The sequence below is a fragment of the Rattus norvegicus genome, chromosome 1, assembly GCF_021556685.1.
Source record: "Rattus norvegicus strain SHRSP/BbbUtx chromosome 1, alternate assembly SHRSP_T2T, whole genome shotgun sequence".
NCBI lineage: Eukaryota > Metazoa > Chordata > Mammalia > Rodentia > Muridae > Rattus > Rattus norvegicus.
Genome location: NC_141534.1, coordinates 110141695 through 110160200, shown reverse-complemented (window position 1 = coordinate 110160200; position 18506 = coordinate 110141695). Strand labels below are relative to the sequence as shown.

Below are 18506 nucleotides of genomic sequence, written 5' to 3'. Positions count from 1 at the left end.
CGCAAGGGGAATCATCATGGCTTCCAAAGCCGTAATAGTGGTGGTGGTAGGGTGGTGGTACATGAGTCCCCTAAGTGTTATTTTCTAGCTAAATGACCTTGAGCACCTAACTCTCTCTTGCAATGTTCTCTCACCATTTAGGTGTGAGTAAATGAAGAGAGTTCTTAGCCACCACCCTTATTCCAACAGCTACCTCCTAGGAGGGCCCCAGGGGACAGAACCTAAGCTACCAAGGTCCCAGGATGGCCCTGGGCTTTGGCAGACAGTCAACAAGACTGGGGGAGCCTAGCAGAGATCTCGATCATCCGAGCAGTAGAAGTGTTTTCCTGTCATCTCTGCTGCCTTAAAAACCCTTCAGAAGAGCCACCATGGGCTGGTGTATCCCTGGGACTTCCAGTCTAGGGGCTGAGCTCTCTCCTCACAGGTCCCCTGGAGGCTGCCCAGCAAACCAGTCTCTCTGTGGACTCCACCCTCTGAGTCTGGGATTAGGACCCAGGTTTGGGGACTCTCTCTATGTTATCTGTGGATGCCACTGTCCTCCATTTGCAGCTCTCTCCCAAGTTCCCAGTTAGGAAAAGCTGTCATCCGCTTCTGGTCTCCATATTTCCCGAGAAATGGAGCAGATGGAGTTATCTTTCATCTCCCACATCTGTTCCCCACATTTAAGATCCACATCTAAAAAAACCTGAGAACCCAGCCCAGACAAATCTGATCCGCTCTGGGTAGATCCTCAGACGAATGCGGAGGCCAGGCAGTGCCACAGGGTGCAGAAAGCCTACTTCACAGAGAGAGACGGAGACTAGGAGCAACTCCTCAGATGGCTCTGATCTCTCTGAGTCTGTGGTAGTGGTTCCTCCCAGGAAGAGGTCTCCTCCAAAAGACAAGCTTCTAGATACACAGAGTTTTGCGTTCAAAGCACCCAAGTTTTTATTTAAGCCTTCTGGCCTATGAAGTTCTGTATTAGACATTCCTACCCACTCGAAACCACGAGTTCACCAAACACAGTTGCTCACATAATCATCTAAATTGTTCTTTGGTTGCTGGGGCAGTGTCCTCAATGGGTACCTCTTCCTTGAATGTCAGATTGCTGCTGGCTCCCCCATCCACCATGGCTTGAGCTGTCAGTGCCGACTTATTTTCTCTCTTCTGATCAGATACTTTGGATCCATTGGCTTCAGAAATCAGATGAGTATTAGCTAATAGGCCTCATTCACGGTGCCAATATGCCAATCAGGCTTCTTGCTAAGAGCTTTCCCTGCATGGTTTTACTGAACCCTCTGCAGGTTCAGATAAGGAAATGACTCTCTGCACGAGGGTCACCTAAGGAGCAAGATGGTTCTCAAACCTAGTTCTTCTTACTCCAAGGCCTCTAACTTCCATCACTAGCTCTTACCCCTTCACACTGTGGTTCACGGCTTGGGTTTTCAAATGGTCAGACCTTCCCTCTCTCTTCTTGCCATAGCATTCTCCCTATAAGGAAGATGCTAACACCTGACTTTCTCAGCACCTTGGGTAAGCCATGAATATATCCTCCTAGTAAAGTACTGGCTGGTGACAAGCAGCATGGAGGCCGATGTTTGAAAGAGGCCAGTTGGGGGGCTGGGGATTTAGCTCAGTGGTAGAGCGCTTACCTAGGAAGCGCACGGCCCTGGGTTCGGTCCCCAGCTCCGGAAAAAAAAAAAAAAAGAAAGAGGCCAGTTGGCAGGAAGACACCAGAATCTCTTTCCCACCTTCATACAACAGAGGGGACGTGCTCAGGAAGAGCCCATGATACGCAAATGTGAGAGAGTTGTGTGGTACATAAGCAACCTGCGTGTGGTCATGGAGCACATGGGCCAGTGCTTTTGAACATATGCTTTTCCCCCAGTTCAATAATCAAGTGACCTTGGTCCAATTCACTGCCCCAGGAAGAAGAACCTGGGGCATATGGTGCTCCAGAATTCACCTCTATACCTATAGCAGTGTGACCTTTTCTTCCTGTGTTACCTGCTCCAGCACTGGACCTAGTACCCAGAGGTATTTAATATTTAATACCCATTCATTCTCTCTCTCTCTCTCTCTCTCTCTCTCTCTCTCTCTCCATCCTTCCCTCTCCTCCCTTCTTCTTGCTATCTCTCTCACCTTCCCTTTCCTCCATTTTTCTCTTCTGTCCTTAAAGCCAGGCTTTCACATACCTTCCTTGAAGCTTTCTTTCTTTCTCTTCCTTGAACCTGGGATCCACCTGCACTTGTAACTCTAACCCAGAGCTGCAGAATCTATTCTTTCTGGACACTGTATGTCTGCTTACTCCAGGTGTCAGCCAATGCTCCAAAAAGCTCTAGGACGTGTCCTGTGCTACCCTCCTGGTTCCGTGGCCAAGGGGTCCAAAAGGCCAAGAGGGTGGCCTTCCCTGCCTGGCTCTGTAGTTTCTTCATGGGAGGGTGTGCCTGGCCACCAACATGATTTGAGCATCCTGGTGTTCAGCAGGAATCTTTATGTAGATAAGGGACTCACTCAAAAGCAGCTACCAGGTGCCCTATCCACCCTGGGGCAGGGATTCTCCCGAAAGAAGACTCTTAACAAATGAAATCTGTTTCTCACGGCATCTGAGGTAGCTGTGGTCGGCATCCATAATGGATCAGCTAGGCAGGGTGGTGATATCCTATGTCAGGGTTTAGATACGAGTCTGAGTCCAGATCTGCCTTTTATGAGGTGGTAGACACTCGGCAAGCTCAGCCCCCACACGGTACAGGCTGAGCACTCTCGCCTGGGAACTTAGATGGTTTCTAAAGGCCCACAAGTGTTTCTTAATTACTTCTGTGTTGACTCCAGATGGCTGGGAAACGCAGGCTGACAAAAATGACTGTGAGTGTAGACTCCTGGCCCAAATTCGAGCTTTGTACAAATTAGCTCCGGGGGGGGGGGCTCAAGTCCATCGAACCCAGGATGTCTCAGTTACTCCTGTCACAAAGTGGATCTAATCTTGGCTGCCATTTCCCCCATCCGCTTATTACAAGATTACCAAGTCAGTCCACACCAGGCATCCCACAAAGAGCGGTCCTAAGCTTAGAGAGTTAATTCTAAGTCAGTTAATGTGTCTGCTTAGCACATGCCCAGTACAGTTGCCGGCTTCCTCAGGAGTCTCAGGACTGAGGCATGATAGATACTCCCTGAGATGAGCCACTCTCCAGACCAGGGTGTGTGTGTGTGTGTGTGTGTGTGTGTGTGTGTGTGTGTCCAGATCACAGGCTGCAGTCTGTGGCACATGTGAGTGAGAAGTCTGCTCGAGTCTCAACCTTCAGCGTGAGCAGAGCCAAGGCCCAGGGGCTGCCACTGAGGTTCCCTTATCCTGTGCTCAGACCGAGTCCCACATCCTAACAAACAGGAGGTGGCCTAGAAACATCACAAGTCTGCTTCTCTTGTCAGGAAGTTATTTTGGTCCCAGCACCAGAGGATGCTGCGTGCATTAACATGATCACAGCTTCTCTGATGACTGCAAGTGGCTTTTATTTTTAAAACTGTTTCATGATGAGCAGCCCTGCCCAGTGTGTGTCTGGAGCTGGTGGGTGTGGGGGAGGACGGGCCGCAGTCAGGGCAGCGTTCTGCCTTGGAGAGCAGCTTGGGACTGTCACTGTCTGAGGACCCTCTCTGCTCCCCGAGCTTCCACAGGCCTTAAAATTTACAAGGAAGCAGTTGTATTTCAGAAGGTGGGAGCTGGTGGCTTCCCACCCAGGTGCTGGGGGTCAGGCTGGCACTGCTTGGTATCAAGCAGATGGTAGCATGTGGCACCCAGGTGGGCACTCCATTTCCTTCCTCTCCCCAATGTCAGCCTCCAACCGCCATTCGTTCCTCTATCCCTGTAGGTTATTTTTACCACAGGACAGGAAAAAAAAAAGTGGTGCTATTTCTTCACATTCTCCCCTGAAACCATCACACCAGCTCCCGGAGAAAAACCTCTCGACAGATGGCTCTAGTCCCTGGTGCTCAGAGAAGCAGCAACAGTCCTGAACTGCCGGCAAGCTACCGAAGTGCACGAGGAGTGAGGAGTGGCGTCGACCCCTTTCTTCAGAAAGGTTCGGGGGTTGTGAGTTCAAATCCTGACTCCAGGGAGCTACGTCATGTTAAGAAAGTGACTCGGTCTCATCAGGTCCCACTTCTTCCCACCTGAGATGAAGTCAAGGGCGGACACCTTTGTGGGGACACGGCAAGGATTAAGACTAGTCACTCCAGATCAGTGGTTCTCAACCTGTGGGTGGTGCCCCCTCTGGGGTCACATATCAGACACCCTGCACATGAAATATTTACATTGTGATTCATAACAGGAGCGAAATTACAGTTGTGAAGTAGTGACAAAAATAATTGTATGGTTGCAGTGGAGGGGGTGTGGGCCCCCACAACAGGGGGAACTGTGTTCAAAGGTCACAGCGTTAGGAAGGTTGAGAAACCATGGCTCTAGAGCCTGGCACAGTGCAGGCTTAGCTCTTTACTGCCTCATGTCATTGTCTTGGGGATGGAGTTCTACAAAAGCACACTGGACGGTGACAATGCCCCTACAGCACCCCTGACACTACCGCCATCCATGTCTCTCCTAAGAACCTTGAGCAGGACCCCAGAATAAGCACACAGTCAGGCTGCAATCAGCCCTGCTATGCTCCCGGGCCCCAAGAGTAGCCCCAAAGCCACAGAGAAGCCTTGATGTCTAGGAGTAGGGCAGAGCAGGACACCACGTGCAGGGTCCATTCAGTGAGTACTTACTATGGGCCAGGTCCTAGGTACAGCATGCTTCAAACCTCGAATTTCCTCCTCCCAGCATCACAGGGAAGGTGCTGTTATCCCACTTTATAAGTAAGAAGGCTGCAGGTCAGGAAATAAAAGGCCGTCTGAGGTTCCTGTGACTCTGAGACCAGGACCCGACTCTGGCTTGGCTAGATGGAGAATTGTGCTCAATGACAACAGACTGCCGAGGCAGGGTGCCAGGCCTGAGGGCTGCTCTCCCTCCCCCAACATAGCCTTCTGTGGTACATCTGGCCAGGACAGTGAATTCTAGGCATGACTGGTGTAAGGGGGAGGGTGAGCCTTTCCTGCTCCTGCCCATGCCCTTTGGGCTGCTCACACTGTACCTTCATTAGCCAAACGTGTGACAGTTAAAATGCTATGTGAGTCCTCAAGGGAAGGGCGCCTTAATCCATGGTTGGCATAGACGCCAGGAAGCTGCACATTAGACTGAGCATGAGTAAGAGAAGGGAACAGGGTACAGGAGTGTTTGGGGGCAGGAGACCCTAATGAAAGGGACTAGCAGGTAAAGTCCTTTTTAAAGCTGGCCCATTCGATGTCCCCCACACTTCAGCCATCTTCCGAGTCTGAGGCCAATGACCCCCTTCGTGCTGAGACATGTACCTGAAGTTGTTTTGCTCTCTGTTTCCTTTCGAGCAGCTCACTCGTACTTTACCAGTGGCAGGTGGGGAACCTGAAGCTTGCTATTCCTGGGTTCCCAAGGTCACTGCAGGGTGTCGCTCCCAACAGTGAGCAAGGAGCTTGAGCCACAAGCGTAGCCATTGGGAGCTATCACAGTTCTCCGAGTGCCTTCAGTCTCTTCTCACGTCAGCCACCAAGTCCAGTCCCCACCCTCATTTCTCCCAGAACTCTTCAGTGAGGCCCTGGGGAACAGCAACTCACAGCCACACACAGCCCATCAAGTACCCTGCCTCTAAGCATTCCAGCCCCATCAACGGCTCAAGTCCACACACCTCAAGGCCCATCCCTATTCTGGGCCACTCTTGCCCCACATGCTTCTGCTTCCCTACCTATAAAATGTCCAGCGTATAAAACCATTTTCCCTGTAAGACTGTTGCAAACACTAAACAGGGGCAGACATGGAAAAATCCTTGGACTTACACCCGGCACACGCAGTGAGGATCAGCTGCTATCCCATCTTCCCTGCTCCTGCATCATCCCGGCACCATCTTATTCCACCTCCATGGTCCATGTCACCCCACCGTCCTCCTGTCTCCAGGAGCACCAGCATCTCCAAGACCTTAGTCACCACCCTTCCTACCTGGGCTCCTCTCCTCTGCTCAGGATTCCACCCCAGGTCTCTGTTTTGTGGGTCTGAGACCAGGTATGCTGCCTGGCTTGCAAGGTCATCCTTCTTCAGCCTGCCTCACCTCCGCACTGCATGACGACTAGCACCACTCCTGGTTTAGGCAAACTCTTCTTGTCTCTGGAACCCTTCTTTCCTTGCTGGTGGGTGTTAGGTCTCAAATCTGGGTCATACAGCAGATACGCCTAATAAAGTATCCAAGTGGACTCCAGCCACCAGGTTTTCCCAGCCTCTCCTAGTCCCTACCTGTTACAGGGTCCTCCTGGCTGGCATACCCCACCCCCTACCCTGAACTCTCTAGCCCGAGGGCTAGGTTACCTACCCCCTTCCCTCAGCTCCTTTGGCCTCTGTATAACTCAACCATGTTGGCTGCCCCATTGCCTTGGCCAATCTCTTGGCCTAGTCCACCCGCCTTGGTCAGTGGCTCCCCTCTTGCTCTCCCTTCCCTCTCTCCTCACCTGGCCCAGCTCACAATTATGTTCACTCTTAACCCTTCCAGAAGCCTCTGGCTATGATTTCCTTCATATCTACAGTAAACCTTCTCCTTAACCATACCTGGGACTATCATGTCCTCTTTTTTATTTCTTTCTTTCAGTCTGTCCTTTAAGAAAAGAAGAGAGAAAGGGGCAGATCTTTTCCCATCTTACCAATAGGCACTTAGTATCTTTTCGTCCAATGTACTCCCTGTGCTCTGCTGCAACCTCAAAGGCATGCCCAAGCCTGCTTCTAGTTGGTGTCCCTTAAAGCATGCAGACCTCGGCACATGGGAGACAGCATGGCAGGGGCTCTGGGCCAATAGCCTTACACTCACAAGTGCCACAGCTTGAAGCCACAACATCCAGCTCAAACCACCCAGCCTCTGCCTCATCCCACTCAACTGAAACACGAGAACACACAGCAAGCCCTCCAGCCAGGACACGCAAGGCTAGCTCCTGCCCACCTTCAACCATCAAGGCTGCTATTGGGAATCAGGATACTCCCTAGTGGAGGGCAAGCATCCATTTGCTTCAGAGGGCTGCAGGGGGCTGACGCTGGCTTTCTCTAAGGAGTGGCCTTCCCTATCCTCTCCCCACAGACCTTGCTCCTTTGCAAAGCTGCTTTTGTGTTCAGGACAATAAAACTAGCAAAACTGTGCAGAACTTAGTAAACAAAAGGTTGAAGAGGGTAATTAAAACCTGAGATTTGATGTTGCTCAGAATGTTTTCTTTCCAGATGATGATTGAGAAGCTAATTTAAAAAAAAAAAATGGTGCCAGGTACCACAAGAGTAACAGAACTGTGCTGTTTTCTGGAGTTTTGTTTTTTTACTTTTTTTTTTTAATGGAGTGTGCTGGATGTCTCTACAGTTTTGTTCAGATGACTGCAGAACCTGGAAAAGCTGTTGCTGCTGTTGATGCATAACACACTGCTATTATTGGTCTTTTTATATAAATATAAATATATATATACAGATATATAATTTGAATTTTTGGAAACTTTAGCTGTGCTGTCAACTTTGGAAAAAAGTATCCCCGTTTACTGTGTTGAGTTGGCACTGTACAGAAATTAACAGCCATATTGGTCTAGAAATGTTGAACTTAAGTTTTTTCCATTTGTACAGGGGTAACGCACTGTATTAAATATGTAAGGTCTTATCTACGTGGGTTTGATTACAAAAACTAATAAAGTATTCTCTAAATAAAAAAAAAACAAACCTGAGATTTTTAACCAACAAAGGCAGAATGACTGGCACTGGGGAAATCAGATTGTAAGTGAACACCTTTTCCCCGACCTGGAGAAGCAATAGGCAGGCATGCCAGGATATCTACAATGCTCAAGTCTCTGGACCCCAATACGACCGGGCCCGGGTAGCCCCTAGGGAGGTGCCCAGGTAAAAGAGACAAGCAGTCTTTCCCACAAGCTAGGTGATCCAAGGACCCTTGAGAAGGCAAGGATTCTCCCTTTTAGCTATGCCTCTTTGTGCGGGTCCAGAGAGGTGTCTCTGGACTTACTTTCTACCTGATCGTTATTACCTCACAAAGGTGTCGTTGAACACAAGACCTTCTTAATCAGTGTCTGCTTCCTGAACACTTAACACATGCCGGAGTCCATGCTAAGCTCTTTATGTGTGCAGTGTCTTCTCAGTTCCCAATCACACTCCCGAGGCTGGATGTCACCAAGGAGGAAACTGAGGCAGCAAGATAATTCAAGTCCTCATCTGAAGCCACACAGTAAAAGGGGCCTTCAAGCAGGGCTGGTGAATCTCCAGCCTACATTCTTAATGAGAGGCACTTGAAAATGCCCCTACTTTTACTATATTGACCAGAGAGAGGTGAAGGTTATGAGTGGCCAGCTAAGGGCTAGTGTGAAGGGCATAGGGCAGAGATGGGGTTCAAGCATTCACGGCCTTAGACTTCCCTCTCCCCCATCAGCCCCCACTAACACACTCTACCTAGAATCATACACCTGGTAACTTGTGCTCACATCTTTGACTGTTCTTGGAACGTCATGCTGGTCCCTGTAGATAAGGAATGTTGTTTCCACTTTATACGAGAAGAAAACGGAGACTAAGAGACAGACTTGTTGGGGGACACATAGGTAGTCTGCTCAGGGACAGGGCCTAGGATTACGAGTCAGGATCCCCTGACTCTGAAACCTTAATCTGGTGCTCAGGGGAGAGGAGAGCCCCTCAAAGCATCCTTCATATCCCCTCCTTTGCAGGTGTATGCCTTTGTCGTGCACCTGTGGCAGCTTGCCTGTGCTCTTGCACACGTGTAAAGGCCTTGGGGACAGAACCATGAAACTCTCCAGGACTTGGCCATGGCGGTGTATTCAGAAATCATCATGGCTAGAACCCGTCTCACAGTGGACCTGGGATGATATCCCTGTGGGGAGGTGACAAGGGGCTGCAGCTGCCTTTCAGTAACTGCCCACTAAGCCAGCCTCTGGCCACTTCATTCCTGGGAAACAGGTCAGAGAGTGGCTCCGAGGGGCTTCTTCCTATTTCTGTCTTTCTCTGTGGCAGCATCTGTCATGACTCCCTTGGTGCAGCTGTTGGATTTTTCAGGTAAGAACAAGGGTGTTCAGGGGGATCTGAATACCTGATAAACAGGTTTCAGTGTAAGAATGCCCCCGTGCCACACCTATCGAACCAGGATCTCTATCTAGGCTTGCCATGTATCAATACCTGCTACCTATGTAAGTACAATGTTTAAAGTTATTTCATTTTAATTCAAATTTACCCAGGCGCCTTGCACTTCACTTGACTACTCTACCCGTGAGTGTTCCAAGTTCCGTTTCTGCTTTTTTGAGGAAGGGGTGTATGCTATTTTCCCATAGGGTTGGAAAGACTATCCCCCAGGACCACAGGGAGCGGGCACAGGGAGGAGCTATTCACTGTTCTTGGTGGCCATTGTGCAGGACGTAGCCCGGGAAGTGAATCAGAATGCAGTAGAGAGAAGGAGTGTCACCACAGTCGGTGTCCTGGGTTCACAATGACTCCCTGGCACCGGGAAGAATTTGAGTTGCCTCAGCTGTTCTCTGTTAAGCAGAGCTGGCATTTTGGAGCACGTCAGAGGCACTGGCTTCCCGCCCTGGAAGTCAACGTCTGGCCTCCGAGCCAGCACTGCCCGCTCAGCCCAGGCCCTCTCACCTCTGTGGGCCAGGGCTTCCAACAGGCCCATTGTCATCCTGCCTGGGCACCTCAATGGAGCCATTCAGGAGCCTTGAAACAAGCCCCTCTGGAGGGCACTTCCTCCTCCTGCTCTAGCATGCCCTTGGCCAAAGCCCTCTCCTGTGTGGGTGTGGGGTCTGGCTGTGGTGACAGCAGCTGGCAGCTAGTGCAACATTACTGAAGGGTGGATTGTTGACAGAGGGCACAGATATACCCCATGAGTCCTGGGATTCCAGGCACGCTGCCCACACTGTGCCCCCACCCCACTCAGGGCAGCTGTGGATGGGGTTCCTATTACGGTCACCGTGGACTGTGAGTCTCAGGAGATGGGTAGAGGAGAGTGGGAGACAAGCCTTTGCCAGATCTCAGCTGTGTGGGGGTAAAGCAGGTCATCTCACCTCTTTAGGCTTCTCTTTCTTTAGTTGTAACACAGACAGATGGTACCCACCTAGAGTGTGGAGTTTAAGCCAGGGAGTGGGGAGGGAGGCATAGACAAGTGGATCTCTATAAGTTCAAGGCTAGTCTGGCCTATAGAGCTAGTTCCAGGGCAGCCAAGGCTACAAAAGGAAACCCTGTTTCATCAAACCAACCAACCAACTGATCAACCAACTAACCAACCAAAAAACCCAGTGTGGAGTCTAGAACCCAGCACACAGTAGGTCCAATGAACTGTTCTCTCCTTTTTATTCTTCCTTCCTCTAGCTCTTCATGAACTACAGAAGACACCAGAAATATCTACTTTCCATAGATAGTAGGTCTTGATTTGCCTTCATTAGGGAGATACAGGGGGTTCCCAGCAGATCTGAGACATCACCTGAGGCCCTCAATAGCGACTGGCACTCACATAGTTCTCTATGTCTCATCGGAGGCTTTCTTTATCCTAGCTGGCCCTGTGGTCCCAAGGGGATCAGGTCCCCTTCCCAGATGACTCCCAGTGCCAGGCTGAGAAGGAGGGAAATCAAGAGCTGATAAGCTGAGTCTTCAACAGAAACCATGTAAACTGTTCATCCCTTCATCTGGAAAATATTCTCAGGAAATACTGTAGAGTGGCTGACGTCCCAGTGAGATATTATCCTACCTGGCAAATATATATATATATATATATATATATATATATATATATATATATATATATATATCCTATTCACCAGAGCCCTGAACTATAGCATTGTCTGTTCAAGGTCTTCTGAGTATCCCACCTCAGCCCTTCCCTGTCTCCACCCAGAGCCTGCATGGCTCCTCCTTCCCTCTGTCTTTGGACGAGGTCTTCCACTCTGGGCTTGTGTCAGCAGGGGGGCTTCGGGTCACTGGTTATAGCTGCCGAGACTCAGATATGGGGGCTGGGGATATAGCATTATTAGTTGGTATGAGGCCCCGGGTTCATCTGTAATTCCACAAAAGAAAGCCCACAGACTGTGGGACCACATCCTAGTTTTGAAAATTCAGTCTCTGTGGCTGTGGCCAAGGCCTCTGTGCTTATTTACCAGTTCTTTATGCAATTTTGAAGCCCACTGGCTTAAAGGGAGAGCTGTGTTTTCTCCTGGCTCTCTCTTGCCCCCACAGGACCTTTCTTTGTGCTCACTCCCCTTCATGTTACTAACTATCTGAGAACAAATTAATTGGTCTCCTTATTGCCAAATCGCACTAATGTAATTAAGCCTTGACATTGCATTTCTTGACTGCATCTGTCACGGACCTCTCTCGCCAATTATATCCATATTTCCAGGTCTAGCAGGAGACACATGAGGGCTTGGTGCCATACAGTGCTCATCACTGGACACCCTCTGAGTCTCATATATATATATATATATATATATATATATATATATATATATATATATATATATATATATATATATGACTGCTTTTGGTCTACAGAATCAGGAGGATGCGGTGGCAGTGAGGTTATGTGTCGCTGCTACCTTGCCTATAAAGCAGGTTTGGGGGCTGGGGCTCACTGTTCTCCTGTCTACAAAGCTGTGAAGACGGGGACCAGGCTCAGACGCTCACCTAGAGCCACGTGAACGCTAGCAGGCAGATCTGAAATTCAGACTGTGGTTGATTGTGAATCCTTGTACTTCCCCTGACTCCTCTTCAGAGTCCGTCTCGAATTCAATTACACACCCCCAAGAGCTCCGGGATCCCCTGCAAAGTCCTAAGAAACACAGATGCAGAGGATCGATTTTCTCTGCAAGGGAGATGTCTGAACAACCCCACGAGCTGCTGGGGAAGGACCACAGGGCCTGTGCCCAGGCCATGGAGCTATGAACACAGGGTTTAGAAGAATGGGAGGGTCTTGATCCAAAGAACAAAGACTTTCAACTTCTTGCACTGTGGAACTGTCTGTGGGTAAAATGGATTGTTTTTTTTTTTTTTTTTAAAACTGTTGCCTTTGAAAGCCATCTGGACACTCAGACACACGCTGAATACATAAATACAAATACATGTGTCCGAAACATATGCACACATGTACACATGTGCATGCTTGAATATATGCATGTACAAACACATTCGTTGGTACACACACATGCACTCGTTCGCATGCATTCACGCACATATAGAGGTGTTCGCCAAACAGTCTGATTCTGGAGGTTGGCTAGTACGGTCTGCATTTTACCAATACTCAAATCAGGACCCAACCTCCCCTTAGCTCAAAGACAGCAGGCATAATGCTATTTCTACAACACCCGCCCACGGGGAGGCTTCCGTGGAGTCTCAAAGTCAGTGGTCTCTTCCCAATGCTATTCTGGCTGTTTTCTGCCTCCTTCATGGCCATCCTCCACAAAAGAGACTGTGTGAGTTGGGCTGCGTATTAGGGAGCCTGCCATCTCCACAGATGCAGGTCCACCTGGCAGAGAGAGAGAGAGAGAGAGAGAGAGAGAGAGAGAGAAGCTGAGATCCTCTATGCCTGCTCCTTTCTTCAGCTACTTCCTGATTCCCAGCCTCTGGCTATTATGGGCAAACATTGGCTGCACACCAACGCACAGGAATTAACGACATCAAAGGTGTGGTGGCTGATTCTGGAGACTTTTCTCCTGGCCTCGTCTTGTCCCTTCCTCCCATCTCCAATTCTCCAATCTTATCAAAGGGCAGGGGCTTCAGGGTAGGTGAGTCTGAGCTTCCAGAGAGGGTAACGGTGTTAACTGCAGAAGGCGTTGCTTTTTAGAACGTCTGGCAGAGTAGAGATGTGAGCACTGTTCTGCTTCTATCTGTGGGTCAGGCTGCATAAGAGAGAAAGACACACACCAAGAACGTGTTTAACATGGGATGGGAAACCTGTTCTAGCTCTTGAGAGAAACAAAGCAAGGTGAGGAGTGGTCTGGGGAAGGTTGATGGATGCCGCCATGTTATACAGCGCGGTCTGACCACTGATGCCTGGGCAGATAGTGGAGATGAATGAATGAGCATTGTTGATATGGGGAGAGGGTGGAAGCAAAAAGGACAGCAAGTGTGGAGACCATAAGGCTCAGTTTCTTGGTCCTTAAAAGAGAGGGACAAGAAAGCAGGGTCATGCTCAACGCCTTCAGAGTCTGCAAGGACAGGAGACAGACTTGCTTCGTATCAGTACAGATCCACACTCTTTTGTTTTTCGTTTTGAACAACTTACTCTAAAAGTTTAGTTATGCAAATGTGTGTTTGTGTTTGCACATGTGAATGCCATCCCCGAGAGGGCCAGAAGAGGGCGTCACATCCCCCACAGCTTGAGTTCTAGGCAATCAGGAAACCACCTGATGTGGGTGCTGAGAACCTAACTCTGGTCTGGAAAGAGCAGTGAGTTCTCTTAACCACTGGGCCATCTTTCTAAACTTTTTTTTTATTTTAAATTTTACGAAGTCTGCTATGCTTCTCCTTTCAACTGAGGGAGGGAGGAACTCACCAGTTGTTTTTTAAGAAACAAAAATAATCTTTTTCTGTTGAGGAAGAGATATTTTAAAACCACTGAATGGATTGTTCCTTCCCTGGCTTTTTATTGATATGTCTGCCCTCTTTCCAGTTCTAAAATAAGCTTCTTGTCTGCACTGTGTTGATCCAAAGGCAACATGCTACAGAGCGGACCGGGCCAGGCAGAGCCAGGCTGGGGTCACTTGGAAGTCGCTAGACCTGGAGAATGTACCACTCTAGTCCTGCCAGCATGGCTTTACCGACGCCTTGCTTCCTCACCGCCCAGGTGATTGGAAGCTCTCAGAAATAGCAGTGGGATGTGGTGAGGGTTGGACCATGCAAATGACAAATTTCTGAGTGAGTTCCAGTTCTCTGGAATGGAAAACCAGCAGCTTCCTGTTACAGAGTGTACACACGGTTTGTGCCTGATACATGGGTGTGGGCGAGCCTTATACTTCTAATCTACATCTGTCTAAAACCAACAAAGCAGACACTTTTTTTTTTAGGCAGATAAACAGTTTTAGGGACTAAAGTCAAGCTTACATTGACTTCTGTTCTGCTAGCTAGAAGAGAAAAAGTTCAAACCATCAGTAAGCAGAGACTTGAAAGAGAAAAGCCAAGGAGTCCACCCACCAAGGCCCCCAGGCTGCCTGGACATTTCTAGGTTAGTTCTTCAAAGAGGCCCTCTGCTACCTTACAAGACAGGTTTTAGCTTTGGTTTCCTTGGAGGGCCGTAGCGGGCTTTGACCCCTCTCTATGTTGGATCTTTCTTCCCACCGTCAACCGGACTAAGGCTCGGTCCTCGTGAAAGGCAGGCTGGCTAGGGATGAAGGCTCTTCAGGTGCTGGTTGAGCTTGCAGCTAGGCTTTCCCTCAGCAGGTATGTGACCTTGGGCACTCTGCTCATAATCTCTGTGCCTCTCCTCACCTGGCAACAGGAAAGCATCCCTGAAGCACTCAGTTCAGAGGCACGGCTTCTGTGTAGGGAAATGAGAAAAGCCCAATGGGAATAGCGACCCAGCCCAAAGTGACCGTTCTGGAAAGAGCAGTGTCTTTATCTATCCCCTGCCAGGCACTGCTACAGACACGAACAGCTCTCCCCCTTCATAGCCCTCGAAATGCCAGCCATGTTTTCCCTGTGGAAAATGGTCTGCAGCTGACTACTTATTCAAGGCCCCCAGGGCCCAGTCTCCACCCCGTGCAAGAGAGATTAGATGCACGGTAAATAGAAGGGGAGGCAGGAGGGTACCCCAGCTCTCTCAGATGTCCAGCTTGGGCATGGGGGCAATCTAGGAAGTTAGGAATAACAAGCATGGAAGAGAGTCAAAGCAGTCTAGTGCCGGCTTCATGTGGGTTTGATCAGCATGCTGCCTGACCCTGAGCCCATAAACAAAATGTATGCAAGGGGACAGTTTTGCACATCCACAGATGGATACATCTGTGGAGCTGGCCCGGGGATCACAGCAGTTGGTGTTAGCCAATTATCATCCACTTTTCTTATTCTGTGAGCCAAAGGCAAAGCTTCCTACTATGAAGGAATTAGTATCCGTTTGAAAGACTTGGTAGGAGAAATCCTACAGCACAGGCTGGTTCTGGTGCGCCCATCACATCATCCAGAGCTTCCGAGCAGATCTTATCTGCGGATCTGTTCCAGGGAGGCAAGAGGCAGTTTGCGCTCTGGCCTGGGAACTCAAAGCAAGCCACGTGCCTCTTTGGACATGGCTGGGAACAGATGACTTCTACCATCTCTCCTGAGTCAGGTGTCCACGTTTCTAGACATTCCAGGCATAGACCATGAATGTAGCCATCCAAAGTCAGTCTGCTCCTTTCCAGTCTGGTTTGTCACCTAGATGCTGTCTTTGTCTCTGGGTTTTGTGCCTTCTGTGGCCTCCAGTTAGCTAACCATCTAAGTCCATGCACTAGAAGTCCTGAGTGCTCTGGGACATTGGCGGCCTACGCATTTTGACGAAAACAAGCTAGTTCTCCCAGCTCTGAAAAGAATCAGAGCAAATGTGCATGAAATGAGGACTGTGTGCAGGGCAGCAGCCAGCGGCGCAGGGCGGGAGGGCAGGAAGGAGGACCTGCCAGCTGTGAGGCACATGGGCCCCGGCGGGCCCGGCTGGCCCGGGGCACGGGGTGGGGGGGATGGAGGATGGGGGATGGGAGGGTGGGGAGGTGGGGGGTGGGGGGTGTGACCCTCCGAATAACAACCACAGCAGCAGGAAAGGAGGGGGTACCCGGATTGTAGACGAGGTGGGCAAGACCACACAGGACCCGCTTATCGTACAGTCATAGAGCTTCTGGTGACAGGCTGGTCCCGGCAGCACCTGGCAGGACCAGTAAGAGAAAATGCAGAACATGGAGGAAGGCCAAGGCTAGCAAAGCAGATGAAGGCTCTGGGGAGGGGACAACTCAGCATGGGCCCCAGGCTTCCTCTAGCTACCAGCAAAAGTGCTCTACAGTGAGCAGAGAAGCACAGGTTTGAAATTAGACAAGGCTGCATTTTAATCCTACCACTCCTGAGAGACCCGCAAAGGTCCCCAGGCCCCTTTAAGGCGACTGTCGTCACAGACCCGTCTCTCCTTTTTGCTAAGTTAGGATCAGGATCATCACCTCGGACAGCACAAAGACTGGAGAAGATTCTTACAAGCCATTGGCTTAGGTACCTCTCAGAGGCTCGTGGGTCAGACACTGGTCTGTCTCCAGGTGGCAGCCCTGGAAGGTGGTGACATTTCCTGGAGTCACTGGGGTGTACCTTCCGAAGAGGGCACTGGTTTCCTGGAGTCAGTTCTTGTGAGAGAGACAAGTGATAAAAAAAAGCCTGAGTCAGGCCCTGGGTCCTCTCTGGCTTCCTGTTTGGGAATGCCACTCAATGTTCGTTTCTCAAATGCACAGCCATTGTTCTTGGTCATGAAAGGACACAACCGTTAAGGGAGGGGAGCTTGAAAGAGCCTGCAACATGTTGTTTGGATTCCTAACTTCCAGAGACATAGCATAAATCTCCTTTCTCTAGGAGCAGGCTGGTTCAGGTAAATTTTTTTTTTGCAAGATGGACCACAGTCTGGAAGCTTTGCCCTATCCATGAGAACAAACATCCACAGTCTTCTCAGGTCTCTCTTCTGTGGGGCATGAGAATTTGCCTGGGCCACCATTACTGTACACTGAGAAGGCTTATTAATTCACTAGAGTCACCCAGGTTGTTTATCATGAGATACCAGGGCTACTCTTATAGAAGGTGGTCTATGGAGTGATGGCTCAATGGTTAAGCTGATCCACGCCCACCTCACAGCTTATAATCAATCATCTATAACTCCAGTTCCAGGGGATCTGGCGCCCTCTTCTGGTCTCTCAGGCACTGCATGTACATGGTATACAGTTACACACGTAAGGAAAAATTCCATTTACATAAAATAAAAATGAAGAAATCTTTATCATTATATTAATTTTTAGAATAAAACTGATCTACACTGGGCATGGTAGCATACGCCTGCAATCTCAGCACTCAGAGAGCAGAGGCAGGAGGATCTTGGGTTTGAGGCATACTTGGGCTAGTTAATGAAAAAAGAAAAGAAACAAAGAAACAAACCAATAATGAGAACTAACTTGACTGCTCTCTAATGCAGCAAACAGTTTCAATCAAATTCCCTATTTTCCCTTCCTCTGTCTCACACCTGCCTGACTTACCCCTCCCGAAGGGCCTGTGGCCTCAGAGGACATGGGAATCTATAGTAACATTTGTTTAATATTGAAGGGGTATTTTCAGAATCTGGGGGTAGGAGTAAGAATGTGTACCATCTTGGTCAGTGTTCTGTTGCTGAGAAGAGATACTATAATCACAGCAACTCTTATAAAGGAAAGCATTTAACTGGGGCTGGCTTACAGGCTCAGAGGCTTATCTTGTTATCCTTATGGTCGGAAGCATGGTGGCACACAGGCAGACACAGTACTAGAGAGGTAGCTGAGAGTTCTACATCTGGTTCAGCAGGTAGCAAGAAGAGAGAGACACAGGGCCTGGCTTGAGTTTCTGAAACCTCAAAGCCCACCCCCAGTGACATACTTCCTGAAACAGGCCACACCCACCCCAATGAGGCCACGCCTCATAGAATCCCACTCTCTCTGAGCCTGTGGGGGGCCATGTTTATTCAGACCCCCGCATACACCATGCCCCGTCCAAAATTTATACCAGCAGCCTGCTGTGATTTAATCTTAGCAACACCCTCTGAGACTCCCCCCTCTCCCCCCGCAGAGGACTTTCACTGTTGCTGGGAAGGATCCTGACTTTGGAGGTTAAATCACATGGCTTCCTTCAAATTCTGGGTATGCCGTTTATCAGCTGTGCAACTGGTCCTAGAAGCTGAACCTTTCTGAACTCTGAAAAATGCTAACGTTGGTGCCTTCTCCATCAGACTCACCTCTGTGGATCAGACAGTGAGCCTTCCAAAAGAGTAGAGCAGGGGACTTCCTCTCCATGTGCTAACTGGAAGCTCAGAAAGGCAAGCTGACCCATGGAAGGCCATGGACAGAGGTCAAAAGGACTAACTAAATAGAACCAAAGCTCCTGGATCCCTGAGAAGCCACTCTTTTCTGGAAGCGGCATCTCCCTCATGGGTCACTGTGGGGTTAAATGCAATGACACGTGTCTAGGCTGTATTTTAAAGGGCTGTGTTCACCAGAGTGAGTGATTGCTGTGATTTTTTTTTATTCTGGGGTGGGTAGCGCCTCAGGGTGTATGTTCTCCCAAGCGTGTGCACCTGTGGATACCTGTGTGGGGGCCACAGGTTGATGTTGGTGCCTTCCTCCATTGCTCTCCATTTTAGTCTTTGAGACAGGGTCTCTTACTGAGCCTGGAGCTTGCTAATCTGCCTAAAATTGAGTAGTCAGCAAGCAAGCTCTAC

The 18506-nt window shown here is 49.5% G+C and overlaps 1 protein-coding gene and 1 long non-coding RNA gene across 23 annotated transcripts in view; one reads left to right on the top strand and one right to left on the bottom strand.

The window, feature by feature from the left end:
- Window positions 1-7305, top strand: part of LOC134483134 (uncharacterized) — a 42548-nt gene extending 35243 nt beyond the window's left edge. For 4 of the 6 annotated variants that reach the window (XR_015651632.1, XR_015651633.1, XR_015651637.1 and 1 more), the window contains one exon: window positions 3843-7305. This is a non-coding gene — a long non-coding RNA (uncharacterized LOC134483134). The remainder of the gene's footprint in view (window positions 1-3842) is intronic. The other 2 variants (XR_015651642.1, XR_015651625.1) reach the window with 1 other exon arrangement.
- Nav2 (neuron navigator 2) overlaps window positions 1-18506 on the bottom strand; it is a 658517-nt gene that overhangs the window by 338705 nt on the left and 301306 nt on the right. The window lies entirely within an intron of this gene.